This window comes from Diplotaxodon limnothrissa, linkage group LG8 (assembly GCF_057381915.1).
Source record: "Diplotaxodon limnothrissa isolate DT_005_m linkage group LG8, D_limnothrissa_male_GT1.1, whole genome shotgun sequence".
NCBI classification, from domain to species: Eukaryota; Metazoa; Chordata; class Actinopteri; order Cichliformes; family Cichlidae; genus Diplotaxodon; species Diplotaxodon limnothrissa.
The window spans coordinates 16872489-16895252 of NC_140603.1; the positions used below are offsets into that span (position 1 = coordinate 16872489).

The 22764-nt window shown below is 41.4% G+C and overlaps 1 pseudogene; it reads left to right on the forward strand.

The window, feature by feature from the left end:
* The first annotated feature begins 8564 nt into the window (after positions 1-8564).
* LOC146626669 (alpha-tectorin-like) lies at positions 8565-21807 on the forward strand (annotated as a pseudogene).
* The last annotated feature ends 957 nt before the right edge of the window (positions 21808-22764 follow it).

Here is a 22764-nt window from a genome sequence, read left to right on the forward strand (position 1 = left end):
AAACCGCCAAAACTCTGGAGATCAAAAATTATCCATATTTTGAAAATCATTCATTATTCAGTCACTTCTAAATGGTATTTTTCATCGGAGTGTTGTCTTTGTCTTTCTTGAGGAGTGTTTCTTTAGTTGTGGTAAGGTTTGCAGTAAGTTGGCTTTAAATCTAAATGGGATAAAATATGTGTGATATTAAAGTTTTAACCTTGTTGCATTCACTGTTTGTTGATAAGATTAACTTGTTCTTGGTTTCTGTGTGAGATTTTTATAATTAAATCTACATCATAATTAAAATAATGTATAATCAAGGGCAAATCAAGGATTAAATAAAGTATTTAGTGCACATATACTTGTCTCTCAGAAACGCAACCAACACTACTTTGGATTTACAAAATAAAGTGATAGTACAAAGTGAAGTACAATAAACTGGGTACCTACTGTTTGAGCTACAATTTAATATCATAACATGATTACTATTTTTGCTTCGTTTTATCAGTTGAAATAAAAGTTAATGAATAATCGCCTAAATGTATCACAAATCATTCATAATATGTAATAAAAATCTGATTATGAACAATGTCTATTTTTTATCTCCAGTAAGATCATACAGTAAAATGTGTTGCTGAATAAAATCTCACTTAGTCATTCTGTTATTGAAGTAGAAGGCCAAGTTGATCTTTAGCACCCAGCTGCAACCCATCCATCCGCTTTGTCCGGGGCCAGGTCGCGGGGGCAGCAGCCTAAGCAAAGAGGCCCAGACCTCCCTCTCCCCAGCCACCTCCTCCAGCTTATCCGGGGGAATACCAAGGCGTTCCCAGGCCAGCCGAGAGATATAATCTCTCCAGCGTGTCCTGGGTCTGCGCCGGGGCCTCCTCCCGGTGGGACATGCCTGGAATACCTCACCCAGGAGGCGCCCAGGGGGCATCCTTGTCAGATGCCCAAACCACCTCAGCTGGCTCCTTTCGATGTGGAGCAGCAGCTGCTCTACTCTGAGCCCCTCCCGGATGGCCGAACTTCTCACCCTATCTCTAAGGGAGAGGCCAGCCACCCTTCGGAGGAAGCTCATTTCTGCCGCTTGTATCCGCGATCTCGTTCTTTCGGTCACTACCCACAGCTCGTGGCCATAGGTGAGGGTAGGGACGTAGATCGACCGGTAAATTGAGAGCTTCGCTTTTACACTCAGCTCCCTCTTCACCACGACGGACCGGTGCAGCGTCCGCATTACTGCAGCTGCAGCCCCAATCCGTCTGTCGATCTCCGGCTCCCTTCTCCCATCACTCGCGAACAAGACCCCGAGATACTTGAACTCCTCCACTTGGGGCAGGAACTCATCCCCGACCCGGAGTGGGCACTCCACCCTTTTCCGGCTGAGAACCATGGCCTCAGATTTGGAGGTGCTGATCCTCATTCCCGCTGCTTCACACTCGGCTGCGAACCGTTCCAGTGCGAGCTGGAGGCCCTCACCCGATGAAGCCAACAGAACCACATCATCTGCAAAAATCAGAGATGTGATTCTGAGGCCACCAAAGCGAAAGCCCTCCGCCACTTGGCTGCGCCTAGAAATCCTGTCCATAAAAATTATGAACAGAACCGGAGACAAAGGGCAGCCCTGGCGGAGCCCATCACCCACCAGGAACGAGTCCGACTTATTGCCGGCAATGCGAACCAAGCTCTTGCAACGGTTGTATAGGGATCGAATGGCCCGTAGCAATGGGCCAGACACCCCATATTCCCGCAACACCTCCCACAGGACACCCCGAGGGACACGGTCGAATGCCTTCTCCAAGTCCACAAAACACATGTAGACTGGTTGGGCAAACTCCCATGCACCCTCAAGTATCCTGGAGAGGATAAAGAGCTGGTCCAGTGTTCCGCGACCAGGACGAAAACCGCATTGTTCCTCCTGTATCCGAGGTTCGACTAGCGGACGAACTCTCCTTTCCAGCACCCTGGCATAGACTTTCCCAGGGAGGCTGAGGAGTGTGATCCCCCTGTAGTTGGAACACACCCTACGGTCCCCTTTCTTAAAGATGGGGACCACCACCCCGGTCTGCCAGTCCACAGGTACTGCCCCTGATCTCAACATTGCAGAGGCGTGTCAACCAGGACAGCCCTACAACGTCCAGAGCCTTCAGGAACTCGGGGGGGGACCTCATCAACACCAGGGGCTCTGCCACCAAGGAGTTGTTTAACTGCCTCAGTGACCTCGCCCCCAGAAATTGGCGGGTCATTCCCCTCATCCCCAGACTCTGCTTCCTCCTCGGAAGACGTGTCAGTGGGATTAAGGAGGTCCTCGAAGTATTCCTTCCACCGCCTGACAATTTTCTCAGTCGACGTCAGCAGCGCTCCGCCAGCACTATACACAGTGCAGGTGGAGCACCGCTTTCCCCTCCTGAGGCGTCTGACGGTTTGCCAGAATCTCTTCGAGGCAGTCCGAAAGTCTTTTTCCATGGCCTCTCCGAACTCCTCCCACACCCGAGTTTTTGCTTCAGCCACTGCCCGAGCCGCATTCCGCTTGGCCTGTGGATACCTGTCGGCTGCCTCCGGAGTCCCACAGGCTAACCAAGCCCGATAGGACTCCTTCTTCAGCCTGGTGGCTCCCTTCACCTCTGGTGTCCACCATTTGGTTCGGGGATTACCACCACGGCAGGCACCAACCACCTTGCAGGGTGTTCGTTATGGCCAAACTGTGATTAGCACAGAAGTCCAATAACAGAGCACTGCTCGGGTTCAGATCAGGGAGGCCGTTCCTCCCAATCACGCCCCTCCAGGTCTCGCTGTCGTTACCCACGTGAGCATTGAAGTCTCCCAGCAGGACAACAGAGTCTCCAGGTGGAGCACCCTCCAGCACCCCCCCCAGGGACTCTAAGAAGGCTGGGTACTCTGAACTGCAGATGACAGTCAGGACCCGTTCCCCGACCCTAAGGCGTAGGGAAAAAACCCTCTCGTCCACCGGGAAAAACCCCAACGTACCGGCAGCAAGCCGAGGGGATATTAGGATACCCACCCCAGCCCGCCGCCTCCCACCAGGGGCAACTCCAGACTGAGACAGAGTCCAGCCCCTCTCCAGGAGACTGGTTCCAGAGCCCAAGCCATGTGTAGAGGTGAGCCCAACTATATCTAGCCGGTACCTCTCAACCTCACGCACTAACTCAGGCTCCTTCCCCACCAGAGAGGTGACATTCCATGTCCCTATTGCCAGTCTTGGCAGCCGGGGGTCAGTCCGCCAGGGCCTCCGCTCCTGGCCGCCACCCGGCACACAATGCCGGGTGGCGGCCAGCTGCAACCCGCAATACTGTTATGGATTTTTATCCATGTTTATTTTTGGAGTAAAGCTATTTGTATACAATATGCAATCTTTGCTGTCACAATTCCACAAATCAGTGACTCATCTGTTAAAACATTTGTGCTTATGATTCTAAACTGACAGTAGGAATGATCTCCCAAATAACATAGCTTTAATCGTTGCTCATTGATTGTTAAGCGCATCTGTGCTTGTTTGTTGCAAGCGTTACCTTTAAGACATTGTAGCTTAAACCTATTCGCTGGAACGTTCAAGACAATTTAACTACACAGCAAAGCAAGACGAGTAGGCAAAGTTGTTTTTGTTTCTCGTGCACGGGAGAGAACTGGACAAACGCCGTTCCTTCACTTGACCCCAGTCGCTCTCGTCCACTCCCCCGTAACACTGCTCTTTTATTGAGGTTACATGAATATACATAGGTTCATTAACATATGACGTCTACATACACACAAAGAGTACCTTGCCTGTGCGTTGTGTAAGTGTGTGTGTGGTCTGGAAGTCCAGCAGTTCATCTAAACAAAAGGCATTTAGAGTAAAACAGACATAGATGTGTTTGCTATACCATATATCAGCAAGAAAAGATAAAACCTTGCTCATGATCCCAAGAGGTGTGTGATCTATGCCAGAACACTCTGGAGAGGAGTGAACGCACCCCCCTCTTCATGCTACACAGAGTTGTTACAGACCTCCTAGGATGAGACATTCTTTCAATCTACAAATGATTATATACTTCTAAGCATATATGAGTAGATATTTCTAAGCATAAATGACAATCGACAATATAAACCTGACAGACATAATGACCTATTTAAGAATAAGACGAGGCTTGGCTTGATAGCATTTATTATAAGACATTTTTCCTCCTTCCCTGCTCAACAAAAATTGGGCTGTCACCACAAATTCAGGCCACAAATTCTTACTATGGTTAATTATTAGAATCAAGAACTCATGAAGGAAAGGAAAATACCGGGAAAATCAACTTGGATTACAGTTACAGGAGTAAAAACATTAGACCCACCTGCTTAAATGATGCTTTGCCCATGAAGAGGTTTTGATTGTGGCATTCATAATACTTTAACAGAAAAGTGGCAGTGATTTGAAGGCAAGATTCACAATGACTTACGTGAATCCACAGATCCATGTGAATATTGGGCAGTGTGTTTGCCTGACAAATTTCCTTTTACTTAGTTTGTTCATTTACAACATGGTGATTATGTTTAACAGTTATCTGTCGCACTCTCTCGTGATATTTCCATTGATAAGATCACGTGGCTGGCTAGCACATGAACTTTTCTCAGGATTTCAACACAAGCACTGCAAGTGAAGCAACCAATGTCACGTTCAGTTTCTAATTGTCTTCCCCATGTGATGTTTTTGTGTAATGCATGTATGGTCGGAGGGTAAGATGGCGCCGCCATTGCATGCAATAGGTCGGCAGCCTTAACATTAAATTTCCCACTTGTGGGACTAATAAAGGTATCTTATCTTATCTTAATTATATGAGTGCTGGAACTGTAGATGTGTAAATACTGCACTGGGTGAACTTTGACTGGAAGCCAGGAATGATTGGGTTGGGTGAAAGCCAACTTGATGGTGGAGTAATGAATAGGTTGAGCCTGCACACAGCTTTAAACCTGTTCTTACTCTAAGTAGGCTAATGCTGTGCAATAATTGCTGACCTAAATACATAAGAGAAACAATTATTATCCACATCCCATTGTCATCATTGCTGCCAGGACATTTCATGTTATTCCTATCAAAGCTATTGTTTATTCTGATAAATTGTTTATGATTAATATGTGATTGATATTAGTTTCATTTCTCAGTAAATGAAAATGAAAGAATGAAAGGAGGAATGTACCCAAAAGGAGCCGCGCAACCTGCACAAGGCCCACATTTTTGTTTTTTACTTATGGTATCTTGAATACTTGGATGAGTGACAAAACGTTTCTCCCACTGAAGACGCTACATCCAGATGAACAGAATCAACTTTTGGGCATTTACTTACCTGGATGATTGAGCGTGCATCAGGACGTTTCATGGGTTATGTTTTGAAACAGGATCAGGATTTTGTGCTATTTTACCTTAAATTGTTATCCATCTGCTTGAGTGCAGTAACTGAAGGAGACTTGTTTCCCATCCTAGAGACCCTGAAGTTCTTTACAACAAAATAAAAGAAAAAAACAAAACAAATCAAAAGACAAGTAAAAGTTAGTATGCAGCCGCTTACAAAGCTTACAAAGACACTAAAAATGTCATCTTGTTCGACAGAAGGGAAAATCCACCATTCTTTGTATTATAAAATACTTTAAATGTTAAAAGCCTTTAAAATGGCAATTTCAGTTTTCCAGGAGTTAGAGTTTGTAATTTAATGTAATTCAATTCAAATTTATTTATGTAGCAAATCAAAACAACAAGTGTTTTGATTTGAGTGTGTTTCCCATCCAACCACAGCTGACAGGCCAAACCGCACACCTCAACAACAAAAACACTTCCTGTATCTGGCCCTCATGAGACTTCACTGGCCACTCAGAAGCCAGGAAATCCTATATTCGGATAAATGCAGGGAAAACAATGAGGTAGATTCAACACATACTTATTACTGGTTTGAAAGTGCAGGTGTGAACATTCAAATGTGCAAACATGTAAATATCAAAACATGTAACCACCAAATGGGTACATAACTAACTCTATAACCCTCCTAAACACCTCTTTGTGTATCAAATGACATAGAAATTTACTACACTTTACACATGCATTAATTCATAAGGAAAGGATTTTCACTTTTGGAATTTTACACACAGTGTGCCATCTCTGCTGTCACGTTTCACAATCAGTGTGTCAGGCGTTGTGTGGAGGCGAGGAAGAAGGAACCCAAACGCAGGACTCACGGGTAAGTGAAGACTGGTGAAGGTTTATTATAAGGAGCAGATGAAAAGAGGGTGAACGGACACTGACTGGCTGGATCACTGAATGGCTGACTGAACTGAGGGAACACACGGGAAGGACAACATCACACGAACATCAAAATCAACATCAATGACACGACAAAGAACTGGTGAAACCGAGGAACTTACATACACAGGTTGAACGATGACAATGATTGGAAACAGGTGAGTACAGGGCTGAACATAATCTGACTAATGACACAAGAGACAAGCTGACACGGGGAAAAAACAGGAAATGAGAACATTGATGTGGCAACATAACCTAAATGTGACAAAACTGAAAACACTGGGTCATCGACCCAGGAACCCTGACACAGTGAACATGTCAGTGGTAAAATGTTGATTCATACTGATCATAAACGACGCCTGTGCTCTTTTGTCTGAGGATCCAGTGGCACATTTAAGACATGAAAACTTTATCTAGAAACAAAAAAAGGCTTGGCTTGATAACACTAGGAGTTTGATCGAATGTTCAGCTTCCACCAATCCTGGGTATTTTCATTCTCCTTCCTGGACAATAAAAAATGTTTTCTGCTCCAAGTACATTGTGTTTCTGACCCCTGTCATGTAAACATTAAACCACTGGAAACCCCGATTATGAAAACATATTATCCTTCTGAAAGCGTCCGTCAGAAGATTAGTAGACTGTAGTTATACAGGAATGAGCATGATGAGCACTGGTGTTTAAACAATGCTCTCTGGACCCAAACCTGTTATGTTGATGTGGATGTGGCCCTCAAATGCAGTCCAAAACATGGGCATGTCACGATCTGCAATGTAAGAGGATCCAAAATGCAGATGAGAAGAGGCAAAACTAGATTTTTAAAAAATATTAAACAAACAAGAAAACCAACTAAACAAAAAGTAATCACAAAAACCTAAACTGGGAAAAGTAAATTCATTAAACTTGGAACACCTGGAAATCCCCAAACACTTGAGGCATGGAGACATATAAACAAGGGAAAAGGGGAAGCTGACACAATATATACACATGAGGAAAGACACGGTCAGTGGAAACATATTAGGAACACAGCAGGAATGAATTAGACATGATGACACAGGGGAAGTAAAACTGAATACACTGAACGCAGGACGAGACTGTAAAAAAACAAAAACAGGAAGTAACACTGAGACCATGACTAAGATGTAGGAACTTGACACGAGGAAAGGAGAACGAGAGTCCACACCAGACTGCAGAGACAAAAAACATAAGGAGGGGAACATGGGAACAGATAGAGACAAAACACAAAGACATGACTAAGACATGGAGAGCGACAGAGAGGGAAATGAAACACAGACAGACCACTACGACACAAAGGGCGAGAGACACAAACCGGAAAACATACACAGAGGACATGATGGACTCTCATAGGACACATAAATAGGAGACAAAGACAAGAAAACATAAACCAGAAATACAAATGACCTCAGAAACATGAAAAAGAACTAAACTCAAGACTAAACTGTATAAACTTATTAAACATAACAATAAACCAAAGAAAGAACCAAATACAGAATAACTTAAAATGCTGGGTTGATGAACCAGATCCTTGACAGGGCAGGTATTGGCAGTGTGAGTCTTGCCTGCAAAAGGGTCATCTCTATATAAGGAGGTGCAGAAGAAGAAATGTGAGGTGATATCAGACATCAGTCCACCCACAATTGATTCTAAGAATTTAATAAGTGTTAACATTCATTTTTTGTAACCCGCAAGTGTTGACTGCCTGGGTGCAGCAGCTTTTGCCTCTGCTGTTATTTGGATGAAATTTTCCTCAAGTAAAATGAGAAATATCTGACATTACAGAATAGCTGCAGTTACAAACACTACAGCTGGAGTTTCTGTTTTGTATAGTCAACATGGACAAGAAGATGCCAGAGCTTCTCGATTTTCTTCATGCACCAAATTTAATGAGGAAAAAACATTTTTTCTTCCTTCACTCCCTCTTCCTGACTGTAAACACTGTGTTTATCATCACTAATAGTTTGAGAATGATTTACTGTGTCAGCAGTAAACCCTTTGTCTGAGATCTGTATCTATCGTTGTTAAAGTTACTGCTTGACTATTAACCATGGTGACGGTAACTGACATCATTCTTCTCTAAATATCCTTTGATGGAGTATTTGATTACATTTCCTAGGTAAATATCCCCAACTATATAAAGCCTTGTGTGTCCCCTGCAGTCTCAAATGAGCATGAGAGACTCACAACTAATATTACATCAAGATTCAACAGATTCATCTGAATTTAGCTCTGCACTTAGGTTATAAATTAAATTTTTTTTTTTCCCCTTTTTAATGAAGAGATCTGATTTGACAAAATGGCGGGTCAAATCGTGTTTTTTGTGCTGTTTTTGGGAATGACAGGTTAGTAATTGTATTTATGTTCCTTTAATCCATTTTATGGTGTGTTTATTTTTGCCTAAGTGATGACTTGAATTTTTTGGATCAGAAATAAAATCTTACAATCTTAAAAAACTTGTCATAATTTTATTTATCCGTGTTTTGTTTCATGTACAGGTGTAGTGACTGCTCAGGCTGTCAGTAAGTATCTTTTCAAAACTCTAAAGATTTGACTTTTAATGCTTTATCCTCAATTTATATCAGCCTCACATTTCACAGAGGAGTAAAGACTGAAAGCCTGTGATGAATATGTTTTATATTTATGTTTGCAGAATATTAACCATACAGGCCTTTTCTATCTTTTTGTCATGATCTACCTAATTGCTTATTAGGACCTCTTTACCCAACATCTGGAACTGTAAGCTCTGCGGTAGATGATGGAAGTTCTCCACCGATTACCCTGCTAAGACCTTTTTTCTATTTTGGGAGGACATATAACAGCATTTATGTATGTAAAATTAACAGGAACAATTCATTTACTACATTTGTACCATAAAAATATTTAGCTGTTTAATTAAACTTCCTGCCACTAATTACAATATAAAATGTGGTTTGCAAAACAAAATCCAAATCTGTTCATCTAGATGTTGTGACAGGAAATCTTTTTCTTTTCTATTTTTTTCAGGTCAATCATAATGGACACCTAACATTTACTGGTCCACTAAGGGACTTTACAAGTCAGAGGTTCCCACAACGTATCAGAGACATCATTGCTCCATTCTGGACAGATTTAGACAACAGAGGAAATGGTCAGATCTACTACAAACAATACACCAGTGGCAGTGTTCTCCAGCAAGCTACACAAGACATCAATCAATACTTTCCAGGACTGAACTTTAATGCCAACTGGGTCTTTGTTGCAACTTGGTTTGAGGTGGCCTATTATCCCACAAGTGGAACAGTAAGTCAGCTTCCAAAATTTGGAATCAAATTATGTGCTTATGTGTGATGTGTACATGAAAGTCTGTTGCCTACTTTACTAATTCAGGAACAGTAGGTTAGTGTAATCTAGTGTCACCTTCCAGACATAAAGACATAAATTCATGTGATATATTTCATACAAAGATTATTTTTGAATATTGAGCTTTTTTTTTTTTTTTTTTTTTAAAGTGATACCAGAAGATTACATAAAGCATTTCATACTAACAAACTAAGGTAGTTAATAGTATTTATCTGAAATCTAGATCATTCTAACCGAAGCACAACTTAATGTCTTATGAACTAATACATTTGATAAAGTGATACATGAAAAGTGTATCATAACAAAATTAGGTGTAAATCCAGCAGAACACTGATCAAACAGAACATATAATAACTGAATTCATATTTTCCAGCGCACTACTGTCCAAGCTGTGCTGATCTCTGGAGGCCAATATTCATTTGTGCTGATGAATTACGGTATAATAGCCTCAAGAACACGGAGCATTCAGGTCAGACCTACTATAGTCAATACTCTGCATATTTACTAATGAAAAAACATTCATTATTTCTAAATGTAATAATCATAATTTTGTGACTCACATTTGCAGGCTGGTTATGATACAATCGACTCCACTCACTATTATGTCCTCCCTGGATCATTCACCAGTGCTGCATCAGGGAGTAACTCAAATTTTCGCCTTGGCAGCAACGTCAATGAACCAGGTCGCTGGGCCTTCCGGACAGACCATGGATCAACAAGGCTGCACTTTTAATGGTAAGACTGCAGGATACAGAGGGCAACTGCTTCTGTAGCCTTTGTGTTATATAACATTATAGTGATGTGCATCTGTGAAAGGCAAGGCAAGAATTCTAATCACAGTGCATTAAGAGTACAGTAAAGCAATGAGGTTGAGGTTATTAACGTTAAAGTGACTGTTGTTGGAATCAAGAACTAATGAAGGAATTTCAAATTGTTAGTTGGATGCTTAAAAACATTCGTCCTACCTGCTTAAAGGATGTTTAACCCATGAATTCAGAGGTTTTGAAAGATTTTGAATGGCAACATATGGCATGCAAAGAATAACAAATGCTAGAGAGAGAAGCTGTTCCCAACAAGGTGATTTATCCTAAGGCAAGATTCACATGGACACACAGATTACTTATCACAGTTATAACTTCTTCATTTTGGTACTTAACTGCATAAGGAACTATCTCCCTCGCTCAGGATATGTCCACTGATAACGGATTTGATTTAGTGGCGTCTGCACTGGTGTTTGAAAAGTTCCATATTTCAGCATAAACAATGCATGCAAAGCAGACAACGAAAAATGAAATGGATGAGGTTTCTCAGTACATTACAGCTGGAGCCTTAAATATGTAAATATGAATCCTACACCATTTGTACTTTGGTGGCCAGGAATCACTGGGTTAGGTGAAGGTCAACTTGTTGTTGAAGCAAGAAAGATGGACTTGGCACTACACCAGTAAGCTAAGTACCTGTTCTTTATCTAAGTAGGTTGATGTTGTGCAATGAGAGCTGACCTATATACAGAAGAGACACAATTGTCATGCACATCACACACCATTGCTCCTGGAACTGTTTTTGAATAATTATTTCACAGAATAATAATTTACACTTGTATTGCCCATCCCCATTTTACACATATTATTGTTATTGCATGTGTTTAGTCTGCTTAATCACAGTGCATTGTCATATATTTCATCGAGGATTTACAGCTCATCACAGTACGGAAACAGCTTTAGTGAAAGTTGCAGATGGCCTCTGACAGTGGACTCATATCTGTACTTGTGCTGCTAGACCTCAGCGGAGCGATTAATAACAACAGTATTTTATTGCAGAGATTAGAGCAGGCCATAGCAATTAAGCTCTTGTTTGAATCATGTCTATCTAATAGACTCCAGTTGGCTCATGTAAACCGGGAGTTGTCTTCACACTAAGGTTAATTATGGAGTTCCACAGGATTCTGTGCTAGGACCAGTTCTGTGTACATTATACATGGTTCTCCTAGGCAGTATCTTTCAAAGGCATTGCGTATATTTTCACTGCTATGCAGATGATCTCCAGCTCTGTCAATGAAGCCAAACGACGAAACTGTGGGAACCTTCAACTTCCTGCTTCTAAATTCAGATCAAACTAAGTTGATTGCACTCAGCCATGAAAATCTTAAAAACATGATGTGTAACCAGATGCATACTCTGGATGGGATTACCTTGGCCTTAACACTAACAGAAATTTTGTTTTTGACCAGGTTATGTCCTTCACTGCTTATATTTAACACATATTCAGGATTGCTTTTTTTTTGCTTTTTTTTTTTTGCATTTATGCAGTATCTCTAAAATTATAAACATCCTATTTCAGAGTGATGCTAAAAAATTAGTTCATGCATTTATTACTTGAAGGCTGCACTACTGTGATTATCAGGTTGTCCCCAAAACTCACTGAAAAGCTTTAAGTTGATCCAAAATGCTGCAGTACGGATAGGGAGTAAAAAGACAGAACATAATTCTCCCTGTTAAATCCAGAATCAAACTTAAAATCCTTCTCCTCATGTATAATCAGGACCCATCTTATCTTAATGCTGGTAGGGGCTGTAAAACAGTTGGGATTTACCTGCTGTTATTTTGGGAACTTTACTCATATAAAGTGCCTTGAGGCAATTACTGTTGTTATTTGACACAATATGAAAAAATTTAAGGTGTGAAAGTTTTTTCCTAAAGCTTTATGAATGTAAATGTCTGGAAATTTTACACTGGGAATAAGGGACATTCCCTTTTACTCTTTTTAAGGTGAATTAGTGCAGCTGGGTGCTTCATTCTGGAGTGACAGGACCTGTGCACAGAAGTGCACATGTACCTCAACAGGCCTGCAGTGCCGCAATGAGCCGTGCTCCTTTTCACAGATCTGCAAGCCAGCTTCCTTCCAGTTCTCCTGTCAGACAGTGCCAAGAGGAACCTGCACCATAAGTGGTGATCCCCATTACTACACCTTTGATAACACAGTGTTTCACTTTCAAGGCACTTGCACGTATGTTCTCTCTGAGCAATGTAATAGTGGACGGCCCTACTACAGAGTAGAAGGCAAAAATGAGCACAGAGGCAGTACTCAAGTCTCTTGGACACGACTGGTGAAAGTGCATGTCTACAATGACACAATTGAGCTTGTCAAAGGACGCCGTGGTCAGGCTAAGGTTGGTCATTTTGATTCTGGATAAATTCTACACTTTATGACCAGATATACTTTTCTCACTTGATATATTTGCTGGTTTTTTACAGGTTAATGGGAACTTTGCATCCACTCCATTCTCCCTTAGCAATGGCACCGTGCAGGTTTATGAGTCAGGTTTTTCTGTGTTTGTCAGCACTGACTTTGGTTTAGTGGTGTCTTATGACACAATTCATCATGTTCAGATCAGCTTGCCCTACACTTACCAGAATGGTACATGCGGTCTTTGTGGAAACTTCAATGGCATTCGTAGAGATGACTTTCAAACTCGTGACGGTGAGGTTGTGAGCTCTGATGTGGTTTTTGCTAACAGCTGGCAAGCATCTGGGGATGATGAGCCTGGCTGTGGGCCACAGTGCGGAGGTCTGGACTGTGCTGTTTGCACTGTAGAAGAGACAGCATTGTACAGCAACACTGACCACTGTGGTATCCTCAGCAGTAGTTCTGGACCTTTCACTGCTTGCCATCAGCAACTTCCTCCACAGTCCTTTGTGGACAGTTGTGTGTATGATCTGTGTGTAGGAGGAGGGTACCAACCTATTCTCTGTCAAGCTTTAACCGTGTATGCAAGTCAGTGTCAACAAAGTGGTATTCAGCTACCAAGTTGGAGGACACCTGGCTTTTGTGGTATGTTAATCACTTTTTTTTTTTTTTGCATTATTTCAAAATATCATTGTATTAAAATTCCACCGATGTAAATATCGATGTTGTTCTCTTATGCCTAGAAATCCCATGTCCAGCCAACAGCCACTTTGAGTCTGAAGGCACAGGATGTCCACCTACCTGTGTTAATCCCAACTCTACCCATAACTGCCCTCTACCTCCCCAGGAAAGCTGCATCTGTGATTCAGGCTACATCCTCAGTGGTGGGGTCTGCGTCCCTCATGCTGAGTGTGGCTGCAGCTTTGAGGGCCGTTACTACCGCTCTGGACAAACTGTAATATTAGACAAAAACTGTGGGAGACGTTGTAGCTGCAGTTATGGCTCCATGACTTGCCAATCTCATGGTTGTGGCCCACTTGAATCATGCAGGGTGGAGGATGGAGAAAGAGGATGCAGACCAAATAGCTATGAAACATGCTGGATCAGAGGCCCAGGGTCATATCAGACATTTGATGGACTGACATACCAATATCCTGGGGCATGTCGATTGACACTTGCCAAAGTTATGGGACTGTCCAGTCACCCACACTTCATGGTGACAGCAGAAAAAGTGCCAAGAGGCCAGCAAGGTTTTGCACGAATTCTGCATTTTGAAGCAGAGGGGATACACGTATCTATTGAGATGGCAAGGAACAGTAAAGTGAAGGTAAGTGAATGGAACACTTACTTAAAATTATGTTCTTCCTTTAATATTTATTTATGTGTACACGGACACAATACTGTTTAAGTCTTGTTAACTGCAAAAAACTGGATGATCCCGCAGGTTAACGGTCAGCTGATCAGGCTACCTTTCAGCACTACATCCAACCGAATCCAGATCTTCCACAGCAGCATTTACAGTGTCATCATTCGCACCTCCTTTGGTGTAACTGTGCAGACAGTCTGGCCTCACTTTGTACGTGTCACTGCTCCTGGTGTCTACAGCGGTTCACTGGGTGGACTCTGTGGTAATTACAATGGTCATCCACATGATGACTTCCGCACACCCAACGGTGTTCTGGTCAACAGTTCTCAGGATTTTGGAGACAGTTGGCGAGATGGCTCTCTGGCTGCTCACTGTGTGGAAAGCATGAACCAAAATTCTACAACTAATTACAATTCTACTGAGTACTGTGGCATTCTCAGCTCACCAGATGGGCCATTTGTACCCTGTTGGTCTGTGGTTGACCCGAGCCAGCAGGTGGATGTATGTGTGGAGATCATAGGGGGCTCTAACAATCCAGCATCAACTCTGTGTGGCGTCCTACGAGATTATGCACTAATGTGTCAACAGAAGGGTGTTGCCTTAGGACAATGGAGAAATGCAACTGGCTGTGGTAAGCATTCAACTGTTTTTGAATTAATTCTAGCCATGATCTCCAAATGTTTAAAAATGCTTTCATATGTTAAGCTGTTTGTTTTTCTCCAGCACTAACCTGCCCATCAAACAGCCATTATGAACTCTGTGGAACCTCTTGTCCTTCTGCTTGCCCCAGCCTCTCTTTCCCCTTCACCTGTGATACTGTGTGCCAGGAGGGCTGTCAGTGTAACAGTGGTTTTATCCTCAATGGTGACCAGTGCGTTCCACCAACATCTTGTGGATGCTATCATCAAGGACGCTATCACCAAGGTGGTGAGCAGTTCTGGGATGGTGAAGAATGTCAGAGCTTGTGTACCTGTAACGGCACTACAGGGAACGTCCACTGTACTCCCAACTCCTGTGGGCCCCAGGAGTCCTGCCGTGTGGTGGAGGGCGAGTTTGGCTGCCATCCCAACCCTCATGGCACCTGCTCTGCCTCTGGAGACCCTCACTACATAACCTTTGATCGTAGGGCCTATGACTTTCAAGGAACCTGTCGCTATGTTCTGGTGACCCTCTGTAATGCCACTGATGAGCTCAATCAGTTTTCAGTGGAAGCTAAGAATGAGGCATTGAATGGGCGTCCACTTTCAATAGTAGCTGAAGTTTTTGTGAATGTCTGGGGCTACGACATGCATATGTCAAGGGACAGAAGAGGTTTGGTACAAGTAAGTAGTTAGTGATAGTTCTCATTCAATGATTGTTATGAACAATTTCAGGTGTATGAAGTAAATGTAAATGTGAAAGAAAAAAATAACAATTAAAAAGTAGAAAAACTACCCACTGATTTTCTTTGCATATCTCTTCTAGGTGAATGGAGTAACTAGAAATTTACCTATTGTCTTGAATGAAGGTAATGTGTCTATCTATGCAACAGGATCTCGTATACTTGTCAGCACTAATTTTGGCTTGAGTGTTACCTATAATGGATATAGTGCAGTGTTTATCTCCATACCACCAAATTACAGGTACAATTCCCACCCATCAAAGCTGCAGTAATTATTGTTTGACATGCTTTAAAAACCAGGATACTCAAATCTACATAAGTCAGTTATTTACTAATAATTTATCCTTATGAAACTAACACAAGGACTATTGCTAACTGTTGTCATCAACAGAGAAAAAATATGTGGACTTTGTGGAAATTTCAATGGAAATCCAAATGATGACTTTCACACACCATCTGGAACGATAGTCACATCTCCAGATGAGTTTGGGAGAGCCTGGAAGGTGCCAGGCAACTACACGTGCAATGATGGCTGTGGCTCCTCCTGTCCACAGTGTGCCAATGAACAGCCTGCTAGAGATCAGTGTGAGGTGATACAGGCAGCTGATAGGCCCTTCAGTTTCTGCCACGAGGAGGTGGACCCGGCGCCATATTTCAACGACTGCGTGTTTGATGTATGTTTGTCAGGAAATCAAGGCCACGATCTCTTGTGCAGTGCCATTGAATCATATGTCAGTGCCTGTCAGTCTGCTAATGTTCGAATCTATCCTTGGAGAGAGAACACCACCTGCAGTGAGTCAACATGTTGTTTTATTATATTTATATTTAAATTTACAAGAAATTTGCTCACCACTTAACTAATTTGACAACACTCATTATATCCAGATTGTATTACATTAAAAGTGGTATGTCTGACTAGTGCCATTTGTCACGTTTCTCACTTATTAAGCACTGGACTGTCCAGCCAACAGCCATTATGAGCTGTGCGGTACTGACTGTGGCCACACCTGTGCCAGTAGCATTGATGAAACCTGTGAGCAGTTCTGCTCTGAGGGATGTTTCTGTGATGAAGGCTTCATCAAGAGTGGGACCAGGTGTGTCCCAGTGGAAAGCTGTGGCTGCCAGTATGATGGATTCTACTATGATGTAAGACATATTAAAGTCAATAGTAAATACTCTTTGAAGTAATTCCCTTCAAATCAGCAGAATCAGCAGACTTGCCCTTCTTACATTTAGAAAGTTTCGTGAAGTGGTTTGGACTGTGACAGCTTAAAATTCAGAAATATATATTAAACAAACAACAGAGTCTATTACAGCTCAGTAATAATGTGGTAATATTGAGGTAACAAGGTGGAGATAAGAAGATAAAAATAGAGACATAACAAATATTTGTGATCTACTGAGCACTATTACGTTTAACTCTAATTAATAACAGATAATAAATTATAAGTGATAATATGGATATAAATGTGTGTACATGAGTCAAAAGTACAGTAATAGTATAGTCACAATCACTAGCAATAAAACACATTTCATATATGCTAACCTCATAATAATTGGGTAATAAGATACTAATAGGATTTTAGGTTTTAATGTATTAGGATACCATTACCATATTACCATAATGCTGGAATGAATCCTGCCTCATTCACCAACATTCTTTTTTGGTAGACAACAGTAACACTGTAAATATTATGTTTAAATCTGCTATCTTACCAGGAATCAATGTTGGTTTCTGTTCAATAACCAAGAATCAAGCTGAAAAAATGCAAAACTGTCTGTTTCTTTTTAATTCCATATGAATAATCTTTAAGAAAATTAATGATTACTTGGAAACATGTGGTAGTTTAGGTCTAATAACCAGAAATCAGGGTTGCAAAATATAAAACATGTTAGTTCCATGTTAATGACCAAAAAAATCCAAACCATATAAAAAATTTCAGGAAGCATGATGAATACCTGGAAACGTCGTAGTTTCTGTGAAATAGCAAATAATAGGGGTTGCAAAATGCAAAACTACAATTTATAGTTTCATATAACTGAAATCTTAGGACCACAATGTCTTTATAGGGTATCATATATTCAGCATACCTATTATGACTATTTTATATTACACCAAGAAAATAATTAATATTTAGCTATACAGGCAGAATGATGCTCTAACTCTTTAAACTGAAGATTAAAAATAAAAAATAAAATAAAAACCAGTCCCTAAATAAATGAATGCATTAAACAATCAGTTGAAGATTATACAGCTACATCAGAACAATTAAATACTTTTTTCCATGCAGCTCTTTTCCACACAGTTATTGAAGTTGCAGCATTTAGCATCTGTCCTCTCTGTGGGAGAAAGATCAAAAGATACGACTAGTTGCTCTGTCGCAATATTTATTATATTATTAGTTGCAGTTTGCAGTGATCTAGCAATTACTGCACTAAATCACCTACAATTAATGAAAAAAAAACTTCAAAATGGTATTTTAAGAACTATATTTGTTGTATCAATTTGGCTATGATTTGGTGTGGTGTGGTTCACAGGCTGGCGAGTCCTTCTGGACAGACGGTTGCTCCCAGAGATGTGAATGTCACGCTCCAAATGACCTGCGATGTTCTGCCTCGTCTTGCACTCCTGAACAGCAGTGCTCCATCAGAGACGGCCAGCTGGGCTGTTACGATGCCATGTCCACCTGCACTGTGTGGGGGGATCCACACTACATCACCTTTGATGGAGCAGTGGCTCATTTCCAGGGAACTTGCTCCTACATCATCACTGAGAGCACAAACCATGGCACCAATGAAACACAGTTTCAGGTGATAGCCACCAACAATCACCGTGGAAACAACCGTGTGTCATTTGTGTCTGCAGTGGACATATATCTCTCAAATCATCCAGAAAGTGTGTACATCAGGATCGGACCCAATAAAAGAGTAACGGTAAACTATCTATCACTTTTAAGATGAACAGCATTCTACTTTGTCTAATCTGCACAAAAGTAACAACACACACTTATTGCATCTCTTGTCCTCTCAGGTAAATGGAAATGATGCTTCTCTTCCCACCACAGTGGGAATCTTAGCTCAGGTGGTAAGGCAGGGAAGCTACATAGTGGTTGATGCCTCTGACTTGCTAGTCCAGTTTGATGGTCAGAGCACTTTGCTGGTCAGACTGGGCCAAAACCGTCATGACAGAGTCACAGGGATGTGTGGAAACTCTAACAATAATCCTTCAGATGACAAAGTCTTACCCAATGGCACACTGGCACAAAATGATAATTATTTTGGACACAGCTGGAAGTCACCCACCAGCCAACCAGGGTGAGTTGCAATGGAAATCACTATTGATGCTTCAACAAGGCAGTAGCTGATGGCAGTATGATTTGTCTTTTCCAGATGTGGCTCCACTGATGAAGATGATGATGGACTGAATGACTGTACCTTTAGAGAAGAATATTCCCAACTCTGCAGTGTCATCACCAACACCACCGGCCCATTCAGCACCTGCCACCTGCACTCTGACCCCCAGCCATTTTTCTCTTCCTGTGTCTACGACCTCTGCCTCTACACTCCAGCCAATGGCATGCTGTGTTCCGCTGTCTCCGCCTATGAGAAAACCTGCTCTGTTCTAGGGCTAGACATCCCTGACTGGCGCTCTGCTTTGCATTGTGGTATGTTTGTACTGCTCAAATTAGACATTTAATACAAATTTAAATCATTGCCATTCATCACTGATGATCCTTTCTCTGTGTCTGCAGAGGAGTCAGACCCCTGTGAAAAGCTGGACTGCACAGAGCACGAGTGGTGTGGTGAGAAGGACGGTGTCTATGGCTGCTTCTGTGATGAGCACCACCATCGGCCAAACAATGAGAGCTTCGGTGCGGGCTAACTAAAACCTTCAGCAGTATCTGTAGTGTATTTATTGCATTAGTCAGCCTTTATATTAAGCAGTCAAGTCAACAAATGTCTTTCAAATCAGTATTGATGACTCAGCTTTAAAAAAATCATGCCATAATGGGTCAGATTGTGTTTCTCTCTCCTTCTTAGACTCGTCCATCACTTGTGTCAGTAGTTCTGGCACCATATTTCTGTCCCGCTGTCAGCTGTTTGAGGCCGGCTTCCACTCTGATGCCCTCCATCTTCGAGATGAATCCTGCAACGGGACTCTTGAGGATGGTCGACTGGTTTTCCACTTCAACAGTGATGACCAGCTTTGTGGGACAATGCTGAGGGTACAATTAGTACATTGAATGAATCTTCTGGGCAGCATTTTTAATTTTTGAAAATATGCTTAAAATCTTTTGTCTTCTTACTCTTAAGAGCAACGGGACCCACTTCAGTTATGAGAACACCATCAGCGGGGATGTGGACCCTCATGATGGCCTCATAAGTCGTGAGAAGAGCATCCACCTGCACTTCTCCTGTGACTATGCTCTGACCCAGGCACTGTCTATGGATGTTGGCATCAACCCTGTAGAGAGGTGATAACCACAACACCATCTGGCTTACATTTTTTTTTTTTTCTTTTTGGTTATATGACATTGTGGTTGCTACTTTTTCAAAGGTACATAGCTCGCTGAGCTTTATAGAAATCTCAGTTTTTGATTGTCTTCATGACTAAATGACCATGTGAATCACCATAATTTTACCCTGTCTTTGTTTAATAAAAACATTACTCTAATGTGCTCATTTTTTTGTACACCCACTCTGTCACCTTAATTTGTTTTGATCATTTCCAATTACTATCTGCAATATGTTCTAATTGGTGGTTGAACACTTTTATATGTAATTTCTTCTAGGCTGTATCACCCTATCTTTGTACTGCTGTTTATAATAAATTTACTTAAGAGTTAGAGTGCTTTTCTATTAATGCATTAATTGTGTATTTCCCTCATTTGTGTTACATATTTATGTATATATTTTGCTACAAAATGCACACACACCTGACCGCTTTATGAATTCCAAATCCTGAAAACATCTTGTTTTATCATGTTTACCTGTAGCATTGTGAACAAGAGACTTCCATCTGGTCTGGGCCATTATCATTTGAGGATGATACCCTACCGGGACCCTGGCTTCCACTTCCCTTTGACCAGAAACAGAAATTTAGAAATGGAATTAGATGAGAGGTTATACATTGAGGTTCAGACGCAGGGAATCGATGAGCGGCAGATCTCCACTATCCTGGACTCTTGCTGGGCAACGCCTGTTAATGATGCCAGCTACCCCGTGCGCTGGGATCTGATCACCACACAGTAAAGACATTGCCTTAACTTTTCTTTTCTGATGGGTGAACTTAATCATCTTCTTATCATAACTAAGTTGTTTGCACATTAACACTGCAACTTTCACATTATGCTGTTACCTAGGTGTCCTAATCCAGCAGATGGCACAGTAGAGCTGCTTCAGAACGGCGTCTCCACCGTAGCCCGTTTCTCATTCAGGATGTTCACCTTTACCAACTTTTCATCTATCTACCTGCACTGCCAGGTCCACCTGTGTCTTTTGAGACACAATAACTGCACAGCTGTACGTACTATTTATAACGATTTGTATTAACACTGGGAAAAAATCTTTCATACCACTTATTGGATTCCTTCATCTGCTGAAATCACTCTGCTTTCCACAGCATTGCTACCCAGGTTACCATGCAAGAGTGGTGAGGGATATTTCCTACCATGACAGTGAAGGCATCTCATTGGGACCGCTAGTATTGAACACAGGTAACATTTGTACAACATTGGCAGTCTTGTAGATGATACAGCTGTATAATCAGTGGATTGTGACAATTGGATTCATGAGCCAAGTTTCAATTCACTGTAGATTTTGGTTGTTTTCTAACAGAAAGAAGAATGAAAGCAAGCAGCTCTCCAGGCCTCTTGACATCTCTGGTGACCCTGATAATCTGTTTGCTGACTGCAAATATTCTGATCTAGAGAAATCAAGTTGATGCACAAATTACAGCAAACTCAGCAATCATATAATAACTTAGTATAGATTTGATAAATAAAAGCACTGAAAATAGAATCAGAAGACTTTTTTATATGCACAGAGGAATAGTGATGGTTTGAAAAGTGGATGTTACTGAATATTTGACATCTATTAAAATACTTCTTATTTGCTCTGAGCACTCCTATTTGTAATTTCTGCAGTTTTTCTTTTCAACACTGGAGGGCAGCATCTGATCAAAAACATATTTGTATGCTTCTGTTTCCAGTTCATGAGTTTTACCTTCAGGTCATTCAGGATTGTTTTAACATCGTTACATCATGATTTATTTTGTGGTATTCATCCATTCATTAGCAAATATAAAAATAATGAAGAATAAATGTATGTTTGAAATATTAATGCCTTGTAAACTGTGTCAAAATACAGTCTGAGTTGATTGATGGTCTTGCTTTCTTTTTCTGTTTCTTTTTCTTTTTCTGTTTCTTTTTTTTTTTTTTTAAATAAAAATGTTACTACATTGCTTTTGAGTCATGTGGGATTATAATATTACCTATGCCATGTTAGACCCCTAATTAAAGATTGTGAATTATTATGTAGTTTTAGTTTGCATTATTCTCCTGAATTAGAAGAAGGTGATAACTATTACATTTGTTAAACTGATTTGCATTACATTAGACTGCTGATTTATTGTGAATGAATGATATTGTTTTACGATGCATTATACTGCTGAGTTATAAGAAATACTGTTCGCAGAAAGTCATCGCCTTATTTGTCTGATTAGAAAAGAACAGAGCATACCGGAGAGGTTTTCTGCCCCATCTCAGCAGGAGCAGATAAACAGGGAGCCAAGGTCGTAGCTTAGGCGCCGTGTGAGAGAAAGAATGTCAATGTTTAGGCTTTTATGATTAGGCGGGGGCCACTAGAGGCTATAAGAGTTTGATCAACGCTCCACCATTTTGATATCTGATGCTGTCTGCGTACGGTGTCCATCTCCCACGCGTGTACATTAAAATCATCGTTTGACTCAACCCGGCCAGACCAGTGTTGTTATTTTGGTTTTCCTCTTGTATCCATCCCCAATATTTGAATCCGTAACAGTTTGGGGGCTCGTCCTGTGGTATTGGGGTGGAAGTTGGAGGTTTAGACGGTCCGAGGTTGTCGAACGGACAGGCACAAGCCAGTGGTCTGACGTGAGTGGGCATAAGCCGGCTTATACAAAGGTAAGGCACTACCTGTTGAATCATTTCCTTTTTTTTTTTTTTTTTTTTTGTGTCCCGTTTG